Genomic DNA, 20,875 nt, shown 5'->3' with positions numbered 1-20,875 from the left:
CTGACATGTGCATACACCCGCACCCCCCCCTCACACCACTGACATGTGCATTCACACCACTGACATGTGCATTGACACCACTGACATGTGCATTCACACCACTGACATGTGCCTACACCCGCACCCCCCCCTCACACCACTGACATGTGCATACACCCGCAGCCCCCCCTCACACCACTGACATGTGCATACACCCGCAGCCCCCCCTCACACCACTGACATGTGCATACACCCGCACCCCCCCCTCACACCACTGACATGTGCATACACCAGCTCCCCCACACCACTGACATGTGCATTCACACCACTGACATGTGCATACACCCGCACCCCCCCCTCACACCACTGACATGTGCATACACCCGCACACCCCCCCCTCACACCACTGACATGTGCATACACCCGCACACCCCCCCCTCACACCACTGACATGTGCATACACCCGCACACCCCCCCCCTCACACCACTGACATGTGCATACACCCGCACACCCCCCCCTCACACCACTGACATGTGCATACACCCGCACACCCCCCCCTCACACCACTGACATGTGCATACACCCGCACACCCCCCCCTCACACCACTGACATGTGCATACACCCGCACCCCCCCCCCCTCACACCACTGACATGTGCATACACCCGCACCCCCCCCCTCACACCACTGACATGTGCATACACCCGCACCCCCCCCCCCTCACACCACTGACATGTGCATACACCCGCACCCCCCCCCCTCACACCACTGACATGTGCATACACCCGCACCCCCCCCGCCTCACACCACTGACATGTGCATACACCCGCACCCCCCCCCCCCTCACACCACTGACATGTGCATACACCCGCACCCCCCCCTCACACCACTGACATGTGCATACACCCGCACCCCCCCTCACACCACTGACATGTGCATACACCCGCACCCCCCCTCACACCACTGACATGTGCATACACCCGCACCCCCCCTCACACCACTGACATGTGCATACACCCGCACCCCCCCTCACACCACTGACATGTGCATACACACGCACCCCCCCCTCACACCACTGACATGTGTATACACCCGCACCCCCCCCCCCTCACACCACTGACATGTGTATACACCCGCACCCCCCCCTCACACCACTGACATGTGTATACACCCGCACCCCCCCCTCACACCACTGACATGTGTATACACCCGCACCCCCCCCCTCACACCACTGACATGTGTATACACCCGCACCCCCCCCTCACACCACTGACATGTGTATACACCCGCACCCCCCCCCCTCACACCACTGACATGTGTATACACCCGCACCCCCCCCCTCACACCACTGACATGTGTATACACCCGCACCCCCCCCTCACACCACTGACATGTGTATACACCCGCACCCCCCCCTCACACCACTGACATGTGTATACACCCGCACCCCCCCCTCACACCACTGACATGTGTATACACCCGCACCCCCCCCCCTCACACCACTGACATGTGTATACACCCGCACCCCCCCCCCCTCACACCACTGACATGTGTATACACCCGCACCCCCCCCCCTCACACCACTGACATGTGTATACACCCGCACCCCCCCCCCCTCACACCACTGACATGTGTATACACCCGCACCCCCCCCCCCTCACACCACTGACATGTGTATACACCCGCACCCCCCCCCCCTCACACCACTGACATGTGCAAACACCCGCACCCCCCCCTCACACCACTGACATGTGCATACACCGGCACCCCCCCTCCCTCACACCACTGACATGCGCATACATCGGCACCCCCCCTCCCTCACACCACTGACATGCGCATACACCGGCACCCCCCCTCACACCACTGACATGCGCATACACCGGCACCCCCCCTCACACCACTGACATGCGCATACACCGGCACCCCCCCTCACACCACTGACATGTGCATACACCGGCACCCCCACTCACACCACTGACATGCGCATACACCGGCACCCCCCCTCACACCACTGACATGTGCATACACCCGCACTCCACCCCCCTCACACCACTGACATATACATACACCCGCACCCCACCCCCCTCACACCACTGGCATGTGCATACAGCCGCACCCCACCCCCCTCACACCACTGACATGTGCATACACCCGCACTCCACCCCCCTCACACCACTGACATATACATACACCCGCACCCCACCCCCCTCACACCACTGGCATGTGCATACAGCCGCACCCCACCCCCCTCACACCACTGGCATGTGCATACAGCCGCACCCCACCCCCCTCACACCACTGGCATGTGCATACAGCCGCACCCCACCCCCCTCACACCACTGACATGTGCATACAGCCGCACCCCACCCCCCTCACACCACTGACATGTGCATACAGCCGCACCCCCCCACACACACCACTGACATGTGCATACAGCCGCACCCCCCCCACACACACCACTGACATGTGTATACACCCGCACCCCCACACCACTGACATGTGCATACACCCGCACCCCCACACCACTGACATGTGCATACACCAGCACCCCCACACCACTGACATGTGCATACACCAGCACCCCCACACCACTGACATGTGCATACACCAGCACCCCCACACCACTGACATGTGCATCCACGCCACTGACACGTGCATACACCCGCACCCCCCCCCTCACACCACTGACATGTGCATACACCCGCACCCCCCCCTCTCACACCACTGACATGTGCATACACCCGCACCCCCCCCCTCACACCACTGGCATGTGCATACACCCGCACCCCCCCCTCACACCACTGACATGTGCATACACCCGCACCCCCCCCTCACACCACTGACATGTGCATACACCCGCACCCCCCCCTCACACCACTGACATGTGCATACACCCGCACCCCCCCCTCACACCACTGACATGTGCATACACCCGCACCCCCCCCTCACACCACTGACATGTGCATACACCCGCACCCCCCCTCACACCACTGACATGTGCATACACCCGCACCCCCCCCCTCACACCACTGACATGTGCATACACCCGCACCCCCCCCCTCACACCACTGACATGTGCATACACCCGCACCCCCCCCCCCCTCACACCACTGACATGTGCATACACCCGCACCCCCCCCCCCCTCACACCACTGACATGTGCATACACCCGCACCCCCCCCCCTCACACCACTGACATGTGCATACACCCGCACCCCCCCCCCACTCACACCACTGACATGTGCATACACCCGCACCCCCCCCCCACTCACACCACTGACATGTGCATACACCCGCACCCCCCCCCCCACTCACACCACTGACATGTGCATACACCCGCACCCCCCCCCCACACACAACTGACATGTGCATACACCCGCCCCCCCCCCACACACACCACTGACATGTGCATACACCCGCCCCCCCCCCACACACACACCACTGACATGTGCATACACCCGCCCCCCCCCCCACCACTGACATGTGCATACACCCGCCCCCCCCCCCCACCACTGACATGTGCATACACCCGCCCCCCCCCCCACCACTGACATGTGCATACACCCGCCCCCCCCCCACCACTGACATGTGCATACACCCGCCCCCCCCCACCACTGACATGTGCATACACCCGCCCCCCCCCCCCAACACCACTGACATGTGCATACACCCCCCCCCTGACATGTGCATACACCCGCACCCCCCCCCCCCCACACCACTGACATGTGCATACACCCGCCCCCCCCCCCACACCACTGACATGTGCATACACCCGCACCCCCCCCCTCACACCACTGACATGTGCATACACCCGCACCCCCCCCCTCACACCACTGACATGTGCATACACCCGCACCGCCCCCCTCACACCACTGACATGTGCATACACCCGCACCCCCCCCCTCACACCACTGACATGTGCATACACCCGCACCCCCCCCTCACACCACTGACATGTGCATACACCCGCACCCCCCCTCACACCACTGGCATGTGCATACACCCGCACCCCCCCCTCACACCACTGACATGTGCATACACCCGCACCCCCCCTCACACCACTGACATGTGCATACACCCGCACCCCCCCTCACACCACTGACATGTGCATACACCCGCACCCCCCCCCCTCACACCACTGACATGTGCATACACCCGCACCCCCCCCCCTCACACCACTGACATGTGCATACACCCGCACCCCCCCCCTCACACCACTGACATGTGCATACACCCGCACCCCCCCCCCCTCACACCACTGACATGTGCATACACCCGCACCCCCCCCCCCCCTCACACCACTGACATGTGCATACACCCGCAACCCCCCCCCTCACACCACTGACATGTGCATACACCCGCACCCCCCCCCACTCACACCACTGACATGTGCATACACCCGCACCCCCCCCCCCACTCACACCACTGACATGTGCATACACCCGCACCCCCCCCCACTCACACCACTGACATGTGCATACACCCCCCCCCTGACATGTGCATACACCCGCACCCCCCCCCCACACCACTGACATGTGCATACACCCGCCCCCCCCCCCCACACCACTGACATGTGCATACACCCGCCCCCCCCCCACACCACTGACATGTGCATACACCCGCCCCCCCCACACACCACTGACATGTGCATACACCCGCCCCCCCCACACACCACTGACATGTGCATACACCCGCCCCCCCCACACACCACTGACATGTGCATACACCCGCACCCCCCCCTCACACCACTGACATGTGCATACACCCGCACCCCCCCTCACACCACTGACATGTGCATACACCCGCACCCCCCCCCCTCACACCACTGACATGTGCATACACCCGCACCCCCCCCCTCACACCACTGACATGTGCATACACCCGCACCCCCCCCCTCACACCACTGACATGTGCATACACCCGCACCCCCCCCCCCTCACACCACTGACATGTGCATACACCCGCACCCCCCCCCCCTCACACCACTGACATGTGCATACACCCGCACCCCCCCCCCCTCACACCACTGACATGTGCATACACCCGCACCCCCCCCCCCCCCACTCACACCACTGACATGTGCATACACCCGCACCCCCCCCCCACTCACACCACTGACATGTGCATACACCCGCCCCCCCCCCCCCCACACACACCACTGACATGTGCATACACCCCCCCCCCACACACACCACTGACATGTGCATACACCCGCCCCCTGACATGTGCATACACCCGCACCCCCCCCCCACACCACTGACATGTGCATACACCCGCACCCCCCCCCCCACACCACTGACATGTGCATACACCCGCACCCCCCCCCCCACACCACTGACATGTGCATACACCCGCACCCCCCCCCCACACCACTGACATGTGCATACACCCGCACCCCCCCCCCCACACCACTGACATGTGCATACACCCGCACCCCCCCACACCACTGACATGTGCATACACCCGCACCCCCCCCCCTCACACCACTGACATGTGCATACACCCGCACCCCCCCCTCACACCACTGACATGTGCATACACCCGCACCCCCCCCCTCACACCACTGACATGTGCATACACCCGCACCCCCCCCCTCACACCACTGACATGTGCATACACCCGCACCCCCCCCCTCACACCACTGACATGTGCATACACCCGCACCCCCCCCCTCACACCACTGACATGTGCATACACCCGCACCCCCCCCCTCACACCACTGACATGTGCATACACCCGCACCCCCCCCCTCACACCACTGACATGTGCATACACCCGCACCCCCCCCTCACACCACTGACATGTGCATACACCCGCACCCCCCCCCCTCACACCACTGACATGTGCCTACACCCGCCCCCCCCCCCACACACCACTGACATGTGCCTACACCCGCCCCCCCCCCCCACACACCACTGACATGTGCCTACACCCGCCCCCCCCCCCCACACCACTGACATGTGCCTACACCCGCCCCCCCCCCCACACCACTGACATGTGCCTACACCCGCCCCCCCCCACCACTGACATGTGCCTACACCCGCCCCCCCCCACCACTGACATGTGCCTACACCCGCCCCCCCCCCCCCACTACTGACATGTGCCTACACCCGCCCCCCCCCCCAACACCACTGACATGTGCATACACCCCCCCCCCTGACATGTGCATACACCCGCACCCCCCCCCCCACACCACTGACATGTGCATACACCCGCCCCCCCCCCACACCACTGACATGTGCATACACCCGCACCCCCCCCCTCACACCACTGACATGTGCATACACCCGCACCCCCCCCCTCACACCACTGACATGTGCATACACCCGCACCCCCCCCCTCACACCACTGACATGTGCATACACCCGCACCCCCCCCCCTCACACCACTGACATGTGCATACACCCGCACCCCCCCTCACACCACTGACATGTGCATTCACACCACTGACATGTGCATACACCCGCACCCCCCTGTGCCACCAGTGACAGCTCAGTGCTCGGCACCCACACACCCCCTCCCACCTCCCCCAGTGACAGCTCAGCGCTCGGCACCCCCCAACCCCCAGTGACAGCTCAGCACCCCCACCCCACCAGTGACAGCCCGTCACTCCCCCTCCTCCTCTTAACTTACTTTTCAGCTGATGAGAATAACAATAGTATCGGGATCAGTGGGAGCGCTCCAACAGTACCAAATGACTTTATCAATATATGATTGTATGAAGTTATAAGGAAAAAAGGACTTACCCGGCACTGTGTGAGTAACCCTGTGAAGGGTTAACTCACTAGTGCCTCCATATCCGGGATAGCCTGTAGAAAAACTTCCTTCCCTATCCTGTCCGGAGAGCCGCTTGGATGTCTGGGGTCCCCAGTTACAGGGAGCCCAGTGTGCACAGAAGTTAAAAGAAAAAAGTATCCAAAGTAGCGCTTCACGGGATGAAGTTTGTTATTCTACACCTGGAAGGTGTAGGTTTTATTGCAACGCGTTTCAACCCACTCACGGGTCTTTTTCAAGCATATATAAATACCACGGTGTTCCTCGTTGCCAAGGCAACGGACGTATGACGTAATGACGTCACTACGTACCCTTCGCATGGTTAGCTGCGATCCCGGGGAGCATATTAACACATTCTGCCGCAGTTCTACAGCGCGGCCGATTCAGCCAATCAGCTGGCTGGAATCGGCACCACGTGACACAGCGGCGTGCCCGCGCATTGCCGTGCACGATGAGCTGTGCCCGCGCGTCACGTGGGCTGTGACGTCACCGGGCCTTGCATTTGCCCGCGGATTTTGAACAGTATTGATCTACGGAGGAAGCAAGCTGATGGTTGGAGCCTTTTCCCCAATTTACAAGAGATGGGAGAGTAAGATTTGTGCTCTACGTGTGGTGAGTACCCACCTGAGATTTGTGCGCTGTGCGCTACGCTGTGCGCTACGTGTGGAGACGCGGTTACCTGAGATTTGTGCGCCGTGCGCTACGCTGTGCGCTACGTGTGGAGACGCGGTTACCTGAGATTTGTGCGCCGTGCGCTACGCTGTGCGCTACGTGTGGAGACGCGGTTACCTGAGATTTGTGCGCTACGCTGTGCGCTACGTGTGGAGACGCGGTTACCTGAGATTAATGCGCTGTGCGCTACGCTGTGCGCTACGTGTGGAGACGCGGTCACCTGAGATTTGTGCGCCGTGCGCTACGCTGTGCGCTACGTGTGGAGACGCGGTTACCTGAGATTTGTGCGCCGTGCGCTACGCTGTGCGCTACATGTGGAGACGCGGTTACCTGAGATTTGTGCGCTGTGCGCTACGCTGTGCGCTACGTGTGGAGACGCGGTCACCTGAGATTTGTGCGCCGTGCGCTACGTGTGGAGACGCGGTCACCTGAGATTTGTGCGCTACGCTGTGCGCTACGTGTGGAGACGCGGTTACCTGAGATTTGTGCGCTGTGCGCTACGCTGTGCGCTACGTGTGGAGACGCGGTTACCTGAGATTTGTGCGCTGTGCGCTACGTGTGGAGACAACACCCAAGATTTGTGCGCTACGTGTGGTGAGTACGTCATCTGAGATTTGCGCGACGCCACCTGGCGCAACCTGTCTTTTTTTGCAGATTTGTGCGCCTTATTGCAAAATTACGTGTGGAGAGGATCCTGACGTTTGGATGCGTTTCGAGAAGAATTTCGCTTCGCTCGGACCCCACCTGACATCACTCAGCGAGGTAAGCTGCTGCATCTGCCCAAATTTTCATCGCGTGCATCTGCTCATATGCGCATATTTGGCGCATATTTGCAGGTTTTCGCTTGCATCTGCTGATATGCGCATATTTGGCGCATATTTGCAGGTTTTCGCTTGCATCTGCTGATATGCGCATACTTGGCGCATATTTGCAGGTTTTCGCTTGCATCTGCTGATATGTGCATATTTGCTGGTTTTTGCTTGCATGTGGTGATATGCTCTCCGTTTTCCACAGGACGACTCGTGTGGAGAGGAACCTGACATTTGGCTGCGTTTTGTACAATGTACGGAACCGGAGATTGGCGTTTTAGGTGCTGATCTCACATTTGCCCCCCGCCTTTTGGAGAGGACGACTCTTCTGGAGAGGAATTTCGCTTCGCTAGGACACCACCTGACGTCACTCGGCAAGGTAAGCTGCTGCATCTGCCAAATTTTTCATTGCTTGCATCTGCTCATATGTACATGCATGCCTGTATGCGTACACGCATGCCTGTATGCGTACACGCATGCCTGTATGCGTACACGCATGCCTGTATGCGTACACGCATGCCTGTATGCGTACACGCATGCCTGTATGCGTACACGCATGCCTGTATGCGTACATGCATGCATGCCTGTATGCGTACATGCATGCATGCCTGTATGCGTACATGCATGCATGCCTGTATGCGTACATGCATGCATGCCTGTATGCGTACATGCATGCATGCCTGTATGCGTACATGCATGCCTGTATGCGTACATGCATGCGTAATGCATGCATGCCTGTATGCGTACATGCGTGCGTGCCTGTATGCGTACATGCGTGCGTGCCTGTGTGCGTACATGCGTATATGCCTGTATGCATGCCTGTATGCGTATATGCGTGCGTGCCTGTATGCGTATATGCGTGCGTGCCTGTATGCGTATATGCGTGCGTGCCTGTATGCGTATATGCGTGCGTGCCTGTATGCGTATATGCGTGCGTGCCTGTATGCGTATATGCGTGCGTGCCTGTATGTGTACATGCGTGCGTGCCTGTATGCGTGCGTGCCTGTATGCTTATATGCCTGTATGCGTGCATGCCTGTATGCGTACGTGCGTGCCTGTATGCGTACATGCGTGCCTGTATGCGTACATGCGTGCATGCCTGTATGCGTGCCTGTGTGCGTGCCTGTATGCGTACATGCGTGTATGCGTATATGCCTGTATGCGTGCCTGTATGCGTACATGCGTGCATGCCTATATGCGTGCATGCCTGTATGCGTATATGCGTGCATGTATGCGTACATGCGTGCGTGCCTGTATGCGTACATGCGTGCGTGCCTGTGTGCGTGCGTGCCTGTATGCGTACATGTCTGTATGCGTACATGTCTGTATGCGTAGATGCGTGCGTGCCTGTATGCGTACATGCGTGCATGCCTGTGTGCGTGCCTGTATGCGTACATGCCTGTATGCGTATATGCGTGCGTGCCTGTATGCGTGCGTGCGTGCCTGTATGCGTACATGCATGTATGCTCACCCACTTACTCAGCCACCCCCTCTCTCTCACACACACACACTTGCTGTGTTAAATTCGTCTTATTGGCCGAAAGACATTACATTAGATTTGAGCATTTAATTCCTTTTTTTAGCACACGTACAGGTTCCATCACAATACTGCACCTAATTTGCACTAACTGAACAAACCTTCGGAGAACCATACCAATTGTCCAAATACGATGTCTATCTATTAAAGTAGGAGTGAAGAAAAGCAGGGACAGTGCAATAACTATGAAAACCCACGGAATTAAGCCAGTTGCAGGCAGGGTCAATTTTTTTTCTCTTCCTCGTTATAGGTCAGCTGATACGTTTTGGTCAGAATCTTGCACTGTGGTAACCGTTTCCGCTGCTCGCAACCACAGAGTTGAATCACCAGAGAGCCAGAAGTTCCCAGATGTTGGCTCCGGAGGACGCTTAAAAGCTGGAAATGGCCCATCACCTGCTATGGAAGTACATCAGGATCTGATGGAGCAGTACGATGAGGATTGTCAGGTTGCATGTGATGCTGCTCACTGTCCCTCGTTAGTCGGTTCACAGTTTATACACTAAGCTATTTATCCCCTTAGAGAACAAGCCTGTTTGCGCCTCAGTGACAGACCGAAAATTTTGAACTTTACATGTGTCACTTGACATATCATAAGTCCGTAAAGGTTTTGCATATCCAAGTGACTGACATTGTTTTCTTCCCCTTGTTGTACTTCTGTTAGGTAGTAAAAAAGGACTGTTAAAAGTTGTGTATATTTATTAAAATTGCTACTTTGCACAATTTTGAATTTTCATTTTTTCACATTGTCAAATGTCATAAAATAAGTGCAAACATACTGTACAAATCTGTGCGAACATATAGATTTCCATCTGTTCACTTTATTCTGGATGCACGGTTTAAAACTTTTGTAAATTTATTTTTTCCATTTAGGAGATGTACAAATTTAACATTTCTTTTCGGAATTTAGAGGAACACTTAGGCCTCATGTCCACGGGGAAAATCAGGCCCGCTCCGGATTCTCCATGTAGAATCTGCAGCGGGTCCCTCCTGCCCCGCGGACATGAGCGCTGAAAATAGGAATAAATCAGAATTAACTTACCTCTCACACGCTCCGGATACTTCCTTCGCTGCGGCGTCATCTTCTCTCGTCGCGGACGGATCTTCTTTCTTCGGCTCGGCGGATGTGCATGATGACGTCGGTGACGTGCCCCGCACATGCGCCATGCCGAAGCAAAATGATCCGGCCGCGAATGAGAGAAGATGGCGCCGCGGCGAAGAGAAGAACCGGAGCGTGTGAGTAAAATCTGATTTTTGTGTCCCGCGGATCCGGACGGCTTCCATAGGCTTCAATAGAAGCCCGCGGGAGCCGTCCCCGCGGGAGACCCGCATGAAAATGGAGCATGGTCCAGATTTTTTTCATGCTCCATTTTTTTTTTAAATCACTTTTATTGACGATCCGTGGGTATTTATCTACCCGCGGGTGGTCAATGCATCCCTACGGGGTGCGGATCCGCGCGCGGGAGAAGAGTTAAAATCCGCTGCAGATTTTAATTCTTATTTTGCCCGTGGACATGAGCCCTTAGTTTTCCTACACCAATCCAAGTTTGCAAAGGCTGCTAGGTGTCATAATTAAGGATGAGCGAGTATACTCGCTAAGGCACTACTCGTTCAAGTAATGTGCCTTAGACAAGTATCTCCCTGCTCGTCCTTAAAGATTCGGGGTCCGCTGCGGCTGACAGGTGAGTCGCAGGGGAGAGAGAGATCTCCCCTCCGTTCCTCCCCGCTCTCCCCCGCGGCGGCCCCCAAATCTTTAAGGACGAGCAGGGAGATACTCGTTTAAGGCACATTACTCGAACGAGTAGTGCCTTACCGAGTATACTCGCTCATCCTTAGTCATAATGATAGATACTTACAAATTACCACATTTTAAAAACTGCACCCCTTAATGTATTCTCTGAGAGGGTCAGGAGTATTTTGACCCCACATTTATTTTTAGGAATTAATGCAATTTAGGAGACCAAATAATATTTAATTTTTAGAAAACATGTCCTTTTCAAGACCTTTTTTTTTCTATATTGCACATCAAAAGGATTGAACCTCCGAAATGGATACCCCTGTTTTGTCTCGTGTTCACAAGTATACACAGCGTGGCCCTAATGTTATGTCTGTATGCACCACTGGGCCCAAAAAGAAAGGAGTAGTCAGTGGCTTTCTGAAGAGACTGTTACAATCGTGTGAGCAGATAAAGCAGAGGGCCCACACGATCGTGACTAAAGGAGTGGTAGTCTAGTAGTATACACGCACACAGGGAACACAGGAGAGTCACACAGAATCCAGGCAACCAAGCCTGTGCTACAGGGAGGATGACAGTGGCCCTACCTAAGCGGGGACATCAGCCGAGTAAGAGGGCGGCCCAGCGATCTTAAGAACTGGGCCCTAGCAGATCCGAGGAGCCACACCACAGAACAGGAGTCATACACATGCCACATAACAGACACCGCCAACTGCATCAGGAGCAGGACAGGGCACACCGCCAACTGCATCAGGAGCAGGACAGGGCACGCCGCCAACTGCATCAGGAGCAGGACAGGGCACGCCGCCAACTGCATCAGGAGCAGGACAGGGCACGCCGCCAACTGCAACGTATAGTGAAAACACGACAGACTCCACCCAATTCAGATTTTATAATTTATTGCTAGTGTGGATGTTACAACAAGGTTCATTCCGTGATATAGACCAAAGGCCGCTGTGTTTGTGGGTCTTTTCTGTTTAATGCATTGCAGTAAAATATTGCGCAGTTTTTCAGGATCCTGCGTCATAATTCTTTTAAAGAAAAAGCGTATCTAAAAAAAGGGAGTCACTGGGAAAAAAACAGTTCATAAAAAGAAGGGTTTCAAGATTGCTGAACGTTGAGGGTCTCTTCACTGTCTGCCAGCCTTCCCGTTCTCAAGGACGTCAGATCTGCAGTAAATGACGAGAAAACAGCAGGTTAACAGTCACATCCCACCAGTATTACTGATTCCTAGATCCGCTCAACCCACTTACAATGACCACTACTCCCCCAACCTGGACAGAAGAATTAGACATACATACATACAGGCATGCACGCATGTATACACACAGGCATGCACGCACGCACGCACGTATACACACAGGCATGCACGCCCGCACGTATACACACAGGCATGCACGCCCGCACGTATACATACAGGCATGCACGCCCGCACACACGCATGCGTGCACGCACGTATGCACGCATACACACACGCACGTATACACGCACGCATGCACGCACACACGCACGTATACACGCATACACGCACATATACACGCATACAGGCACGCACGCAGGCACGCACGCACGCATACAGACACGCACGTACGCGTACAGGCACGCATACAGGCATGCACGCATACAGGCACGTACGCATACAGGCACGCACGCATACAGGCACGCACGCATACAGGCACGCACGCATACAGGCACGCACGCATACAGGCACGCACGCATACAGGCACGCACGCATACAGGCACGCACGTACGCATACAGGCACGCACGTACGCATACAGGCACGCACGCATATACGCATACAGACATGTACGCATACAGGCACGCACACAGGCACGCACACAGGCATGCACGCATACAGGCACGCACGCATGTACGCATACAGGCACGCACGCATACAGGCATGCACGCATATACGCATACAGGCATGCACGCATATACGCATACAGGCAGGCACGCATACAGGCATATACGCATACACGCATGTACGCATACAGGCACGCACACAGGCATGCACGCATGTACGCATACAGGCACGCACGTACGCATACAGGCACGCACGCATACAGGCATATAAGCATACAGGCACGCACGCATACAGGCACGCACGCATGTACGCATACAGGCACACACGCATATACGCATACAGGCATGCACGCATGTACGCATACAGGCATGCATACAGGCATATACGCATACACGCATGTACGCACACAGGCACGCACGCATGTACGCATACAGGCACGCATGCATGTACGCATACAGGCATGCGTGTACGCATACAGGCATGCGTGTACGCATACAGGCATGCGTGTACGCATACAGGCATGCGTGTACATATGAGCAGATGCAAGCAATTAAAAATTTGGCAGATGCAGCAGCTTACCTTGCCGAGTGACGTCAGGTGGTGTCCTAGCGAAGCGAAATTCCTCTCCAGAAGAGTCGTCCTCTCCCAAAGGCGGGGGGCAAATGTGAGATCAGCACCTAAAACGCCAATCTCCGGTTCCGTACGTTGTACAAAACGCAGCCAAATGTCAGGTTCCTCTCCACACGAGTCGTCCTGTGGAAAACGGAGAGCATATCACCACATGCAAGCGAAAACCTGCAAATATGCACATATCAGGTGATGCAGGAGAAAACCTGCAAATATGCACCAAGTATGCGCATATCAGCAGATGCAAGCGAAAACCTGCAAATATGCGCCAAGTATGCGCATATCAGCAGATGCAAGCGAAAACCTGCAAATATGCGCCAAATATGCGCATATGAGCAGATGCACGCGATGAAAATTTGGGCAGATGCAGCAGCTTACCTCGCTGAGTGATGTCAGGTGGGGTCCGAGCGAAGCGAAATTCTTCTCGAAACGCATCCAAACGTCAGGATCCTCTCCACACGTAATTTTGCAATAAGGCGCACAAATCTGCAAAAAAAGACAGGTTGCGCCAGGTGGCGTCGCGCAAATCTCAGATGACGTACTCACCACACGTAGCGCACAAATCTTGGGTGTTGTCTCCACACGTAGCGCACAGCGCACAAATCTCAGGTAACCGCGTCTCCACACGTAGCGCACAGCGCATTAATCTCAGGTAACCGCGTCTCCACACGTAGCGCACAGCGTAGCGCACGGCGCACAAATCTCAGGTGACCGCGTCTCCACACGTAGCGCACAGCGTAGCGCACGGCGCATTAATCTCAGGTAACCGCGTCTCCACACGTAGCGCACAGCGTAGCGCACGGCGCATTAATCTCAGGTAACCGCATCTCCACACGTAGCGCACAGCGTAGCGCACGGCGCATTAATCTCAGGTAACCGCGTCTCCACACGTAGCGCACAGCGTAGCGCACGGCGCATTAATCTCAGGTAAACGCGTCTCCACACGTAGCGCACAGCGTAGCGCACAAATCTCAGGTAACCGCGTCTCCACACGTAGCGCACGGCGCACAAATCTCAGGTAACCGCGTCTCCACACGTAGCGCACAGCGTAGCGCACGGCGCACAAATCTCAGGTAACCGCGTCTCCACACGTAGCGCACAGCGTAGCGCACGGCGCACAAATCTCAGGTAACCGCGTCTCCACACGTAGCGCACAGCGTAGCGCACAGCGCACAAATCTCAGGTGGGTACTCACCACACGTAGAGCACAAATCTTACTCTCCCATCTCTTGTAAATTGGGGAAAAGGCTCCAACCATCAGCTTGCTTCCTCCGTAGATCAATACTGTTCAAAATCCGCGGGCAAATGCAAGGCCCGGTGACGTCACAGCCCACGTGACGCGCGGGCACAGCTCATCGTGCACGGCAATGCGCGGGCACGCCGCTGTGTCACGTGGTGCCGATTCCAGCCAGCTGATTGGCTGAATCGGCCGCGCTGTAGAACTGCGGCAGAATGTGTTAATATGCTCCCGGGGAACCTCGGCGTTCCTCGTTACCAAGGTAACGCCCGCATGACGGAATGACGTCATCACGCATCCCTCACATGACCGGGATATCCACCGGCATGCCACGAATGAGATTTAGAAAGAACCTAAGGTTTTAACAAGGGTTGGCTTCTCTACCAACCCGGTTCTACAGCTATTTTTAATATTGATTTGTTATTGTGCAACTTCAGAACATCATATGGCTCTGAATGATGACGTTACCGTGCTGACGTGGTGACTCCGCCCACAGGATGGCGGGGGCCGTGAGCATTGCTGTGACTGCCAAATGTGAGTCATTTCTTTTAGACTATTTATAACACTGTATACTGTATTTATATATGCTTGAAAAAGACCCGTGAGTGGGTTGAAACGCGTTGCAATAAAACCTACACCTTCCAGGTGTAGAATAACAAACTTCATCCCGTGAAGCGCTACTTTGGATACTTTTTTCTTTTAACTTCTTTTCAGCTGATGATGCGGCGTCCCCTGCAGACAGACTGAAGCAGCTCACGATCCCAGCAGAAGAAGTTTTGCTGCGCAGAGCAGAAGAAGCGCGTCCCCGTGCCGACAAGACCTGGAGCCAGCCTAACAAGAGGAGAAGACTTGTCGTATCCTAGGATGACCGGAAGAGCAACACGGGGGGGGGGGGGGGAATAGTGCAGAGGGGTGGAGAGGAGGCAGAGAGGGGGCGGGAGCTCAGTTCCTGCTCCTGGCTCTTCCATCCTCCCCCCCCCTCCGCAGATGAGGACGACGTATATCGGCTCGGCGTGAAAACCGAGCCAATATACGTTCGTGTACATGCAGCCTTAACAGCACATCTCACACACCTGATTAAGCCGCTGCTTACACAGCTGCTGTTTCTCCCCCAGTTTGGACACAATCCGCCATTGATGACCAAGCTCCACAGTAACATCTTCTAATTACTGTTGAAGACTTGTTTTAAACTTTTCAAGTTTATCATAGGCAGCTGCTTTTTCTTCACACTGTTGCCTTGTAGCTTTTAATTCTGTTTGTATTTCTCTTTTCTGCTCTCCAACAGAATCCAAGCATGCAGTATTCTTCTCTATCATCTTTTCCATATCGGACACCTGAGCCTAAAGTATTGAAATCTGCTTTACCAGGTTTCTCTTAGTTTCTGCATCTTCCTCTAACTGCTTGAGGAACACATTTCTCTTAGCTCCCATTTTCTTCAGGTGTGACTAAGGCCAAGACTCTGATGCATCTCCTTTTGCACCAGCCTCTGAGACTCTTCACTTTGAGCTTCCAATTCCACCTACAGTCTGTTCACCTTCTCAGACAGCTCTTCTTGAACTCTGTCACTTTCAGTGATCTTTACTTGTAGCTCTTGAAGCTGCATCTCAACTGATTTTGCTTGCCTTCAGATTCATGCTCGTTTTCCAACAACACCTTCATTTCATGGGACAGCTCACTACACTCACTTTTCAAAGTCTGTTTATCTTCTTCCAAGGTTCCTTTCACCTGTTCAGCTTGCTCTAACTGTTTGGACAGTTTCCCCACAACTGGAGCAGGACTCCGTTCAAGCTCCTGGAACTGGACTTCATATACTTACCTTTTCTTTACTAACTGCATCTTCAACTCTGTAACTTGATCCTGCAAATCTGTAGTTTGATTACGTGCTTCTGTAGAAGCTTTTTCTAACTTGCAACATGTCATCTCGAACTCTTGGGTTCTTATTTGCAGTTTCTTACAGTCCTGTTCATACTGCGCAGATTTTGCCTCAAGACATACTCTGCAATCAGCCTCATCTCTGGCTACATTTCTGAGGCCTTGTATTCCTTCATGGGGTTTTGAAAGATATCCCTCATATTTATTTTTCTTACTTAATTCCTTTAAGCCTTGTTCACACTGAACAGTTTTCTGTTCCAGCAATAACCTGTGATCGGCTTCAGTTTTAGCTACTATTTTAGCTCTTTCTCCTTTAAGACAGCTGCACTTTCTGCTTTTACCTGAGCAGCTTCTTTGAGAGCATCCTCTCTTCATTTCTGGAGTCTTTCTGTCTGCTCCTCTATTAGTAACCTTTGCTTCACCATAGCATTCAGGACAGCACTTATCTTTACTTATCTTTGAGAAAGTGTTCACCATCTGTCTCACTTTGGACCTCAAGACATCCGGCATAATGGTCTAACTGTTCTGATATGGATCCAAGTACACAAACAGCAGGACCCCACTAGCTATTAGCTTGCAGATTCTCACCCCCAACTTTACTGGCCTTCTGGCCACTGGACTCTCTGATGCACAACTGTCCATGTTGTCGCACCTCTAGTCCACATGTCTCCTGGCGACAGCCTCCCACTGTCGACGTCCTCTGCCCATGGGAACCACAATTTTGGCCTCCTGGCCCTTGTAACCACTGTCTCCAGCAGCCGAACTCCGCTTTATATGCCACTTGTAGCTTTGGGCACCATTCCCTGCCAGCGCATCCTCCACCATATGTGGTAAGTGGGGGTTACTTGCCCTGGATCTCTCGCTTACTTTCCCCTGCCCAGGGGTGGCAGCACCGCAATGATATCCAGAAACACCGGGCAAAGTCCAAATACTGGTTCCTCCAGTGTTTATTTCACATCAGTACAGTAAATGTATTCAGCATACAAATATAGTCCAGCATATCATATACAGATTTGCACTGTTATAAGTCAGTGCACAGAGAATCAGCATTTTAAACGTAACAATACTTCCAACTATCCCTGTCCGCTTCATGCTTCCGAATCTCTCGCAGACCAGCACCAGGTCTACATAGACCTGCCAGGTCATCTGGAATGAGAAGTCCCAATGCACCTTGGAGTGGTCCAAGCTCCATTGATGTCTTTCCTGGGCCCTTGTGACGTATTGTTGGTGATGATTAGAGATGAGCGAACGTGTTCTTCCGAGCTTGATATTCGTGCGAATATTAGGGTGTTCGTGATGTTCGTTATTCGTAACAAACACCATGCGGTGTTCGGGGACTAGCGACAAATAACCTTACCTCTATGCTCGCTTACTTATCTAAAATAACCATCAGACCTTCTGTTGGGTAAAATTGTGGGGTAGGCCACAGCTTTATTAAACCAACGCTTATCAAAAACTTTATTTAATTAAGAAAAAACCTTTATGAGAAAAAACCTTTTCCATGCCGTAAACGTCCAACTTTGAGTCCACAATAGTCCCGAGGAAATTCGTGAGCCCAGGTCCTTGGCTGCTAACCTTCCTCGACTCTCCTTCTCCAGCATGGAAAAAACTCCAGGCCACGCGGAATGCGTCGTTTACTCCTACGCATGACGCCCCACCCCACCAACTCGTGCCAAAGCCATCTCCACACCATCTTGCAAACCCGACAGAAAAGTGTCCAGACCGACATCGCTCAGGTGGACTCCATCATCTCTGAGTGCTCCTCTCTCCTTTTCTTCCAACTCCCAATGTCTGATAGCGATGCCGCCTAGTGACTGCACAAACTTTGAAATCTTTAAGTTAATTAATCTCCTGACCCTATCTATCGCTTCCGGATCGCGCACTCCTCGCCAACTCCTTCTGGCCACTATATCTGACCAAACCAAAATTCCTTCTTGGAAGCAATCCCGGAACCTTAGCAAGTCTTGCTTCATGATGACCAGTAAGTCTCTCATCTTCATCCTTCCTAGGTAATTCCCCCCGGCATGAATGACCAGTACGACTCTTCGGGGGGTCCACCTGCTGATGTCCATAACAATCCGTAACAAACTAGGCCATTGAAGCCCTCGGACTCCGTGCCAATTTACGGCAGTTCCGGTTAAATTCAAACTCCGACCTGATGGCCGTACGGCTGCCCTCTTTTCAGCCCATTAAATGTAGGAATGTCCTATAATCCACACCTTCCACGGCTCCGCAGCTGGAAGTAAGCACAGAAAAAACACAAGAAAAACCCCGAAATGGCTAGGAAAAAACGTAATAAGCAAAAGAAAATTCACGTCCGACGAAAAATATCATATAACCATCAGATCTGGCCTCACATACGATTTATATGCCTGAGACCTCCATCTTCCCAACCTTTTTACCTCTTCTTCGTTCATCCCGCCTAACTTGGCCGTCGTTGATGCGCCCATTCTGAAAGAATGAGTGCCAAACTCCGAAGCCTCTAGGCCTACCGCGCGCAACACCGACGAAAATTGAAAACGAGTAAGCGGTAGTCCTGACGCATGAACCAAGAATTGCCCGCTTGTGACTCTTGAAGCCAAATAACGCTTAACCGTGTCCACCGGACACCAACGTGCACCCAGGCTGCCAATTGACAGCCATTCGCCTCTGCCATAAATGTCCGTTTTAGACCGACTGACGCGCATGCGTAATGTATCGTTTAACAGTAACACGTCGTTAAAAAGGAGGCCTCCCTCTTTTTTCTTACTAGCGGGAACTAACTCGCTGATCCTTAACGCTGCGAACTAACTCGCTGATCCTTAACGCTGCTCTAAATAACATCGTTTCCTCTGCACTAACGCACGTGGTTTCCAAAACGTCCAGCAACTTGCATAATAAATTGTACGTAATGGGCCGGCGGGAATCTACCCGCCCCTTGTCCTTTTTCACCCGCGCAATATTTGCCGGATGGCAAAGTCCTTTGTAACGTCCTCTAACCTGTGCAACTTCAACAAAAAGGCGACACCCGCCAAATGTTTCTTGGCGACGTCAAAAGACACTCGACGTGATCGTAGCGCGGATAACATATCCATTACTGCCCCGCGCGCGACGGAGCCCCCCGCAACGCGGCCACCTGTGAATGACAACCCTGCAGACCAGACCGTATTATAACTTCTCCACGTTCCCTTTGAAACCGACGCTTCCACCAGCTTCAACAACTCCTCTCGACTAGGTTCCATAAGAAAAGCGGGCAACGTACCCCCTCGGTCTCCGCCCGCGGGTGCCGTTCCCTGAACAAGTCCATCTGAAAACGAGAGAGTGCGTCAGCCGCTCCGTTCAAAAAACCCGGCACGTGCTTAGCGCGTAAGAATATATTCCGTTGCAAACAAATAAGTCCAACGTGCCTCAGTAAAGCCAACACCGGCTGAGACCCCGAAGACTGTTTGTTGATAATTCGCAGAACTGCCGCGTTGTCTGACCACAAAACATATCTTGCTGTCCTGGAGCTCCGCTCCCCATAGTTCCAGGGCCACCACAACCGGGAAGAATTCCAGTAACGTAATATTTTTCACCAGCTGATGCTGTATCCACGACCTTGGCCAGGACTCCCTGCACCAATGGTTTCTGAATATCACTCCGAAACCGTCCGAACCGGCCGCATCCGCAAACAGGTTGACGTCGTCCCCCGACCACTCCTCCTTTTGACACAACACTTGCCCGTTGAAAGTTTCCAGAAAGACTCGCCACATATGCAAATCATCTCTAATCCCGCGCGTGACCCGGATAAAATGATGGGGCTCACTGACCCCCGCCGTAGCTAAAGACAACCGTCTAGAAAACGTGCGGCCC

The 20,875-nt window shown here is 54.3% G+C and overlaps 2 protein-coding genes across 2 annotated transcripts in view; both read right to left on the bottom strand.

Moving 5' to 3' along the window:
* Positions 1 to 6,987, bottom strand: part of LOC136582123 (inactive hydroxysteroid dehydrogenase-like protein 1) — a 41,958-nt gene extending 34,971 nt beyond the window's left edge. Inside the window, exon 1 of the mRNA XM_066582936.1 lies at positions 6,726 to 6,987. The gene's annotated coding sequence lies outside the window, so the exon portion shown is untranslated. The remainder of the gene's footprint in view (positions 1 to 6,725) is intronic.
* LOC136582683 (inactive hydroxysteroid dehydrogenase-like protein 1) overlaps positions 1 to 20,875 on the bottom strand; it is a 259,205-nt gene that overhangs the window by 181,342 nt on the left and 56,988 nt on the right. The window lies entirely within an intron of this gene.

Source organism: Eleutherodactylus coqui, chromosome 11 (assembly GCF_035609145.1).
Source record: "Eleutherodactylus coqui strain aEleCoq1 chromosome 11, aEleCoq1.hap1, whole genome shotgun sequence".
NCBI lineage: Eukaryota > Metazoa > Chordata > Amphibia > Anura > Eleutherodactylidae > Eleutherodactylus > Eleutherodactylus coqui.
This window is presented reverse-complemented; position numbering and strand designations above follow the sequence as displayed.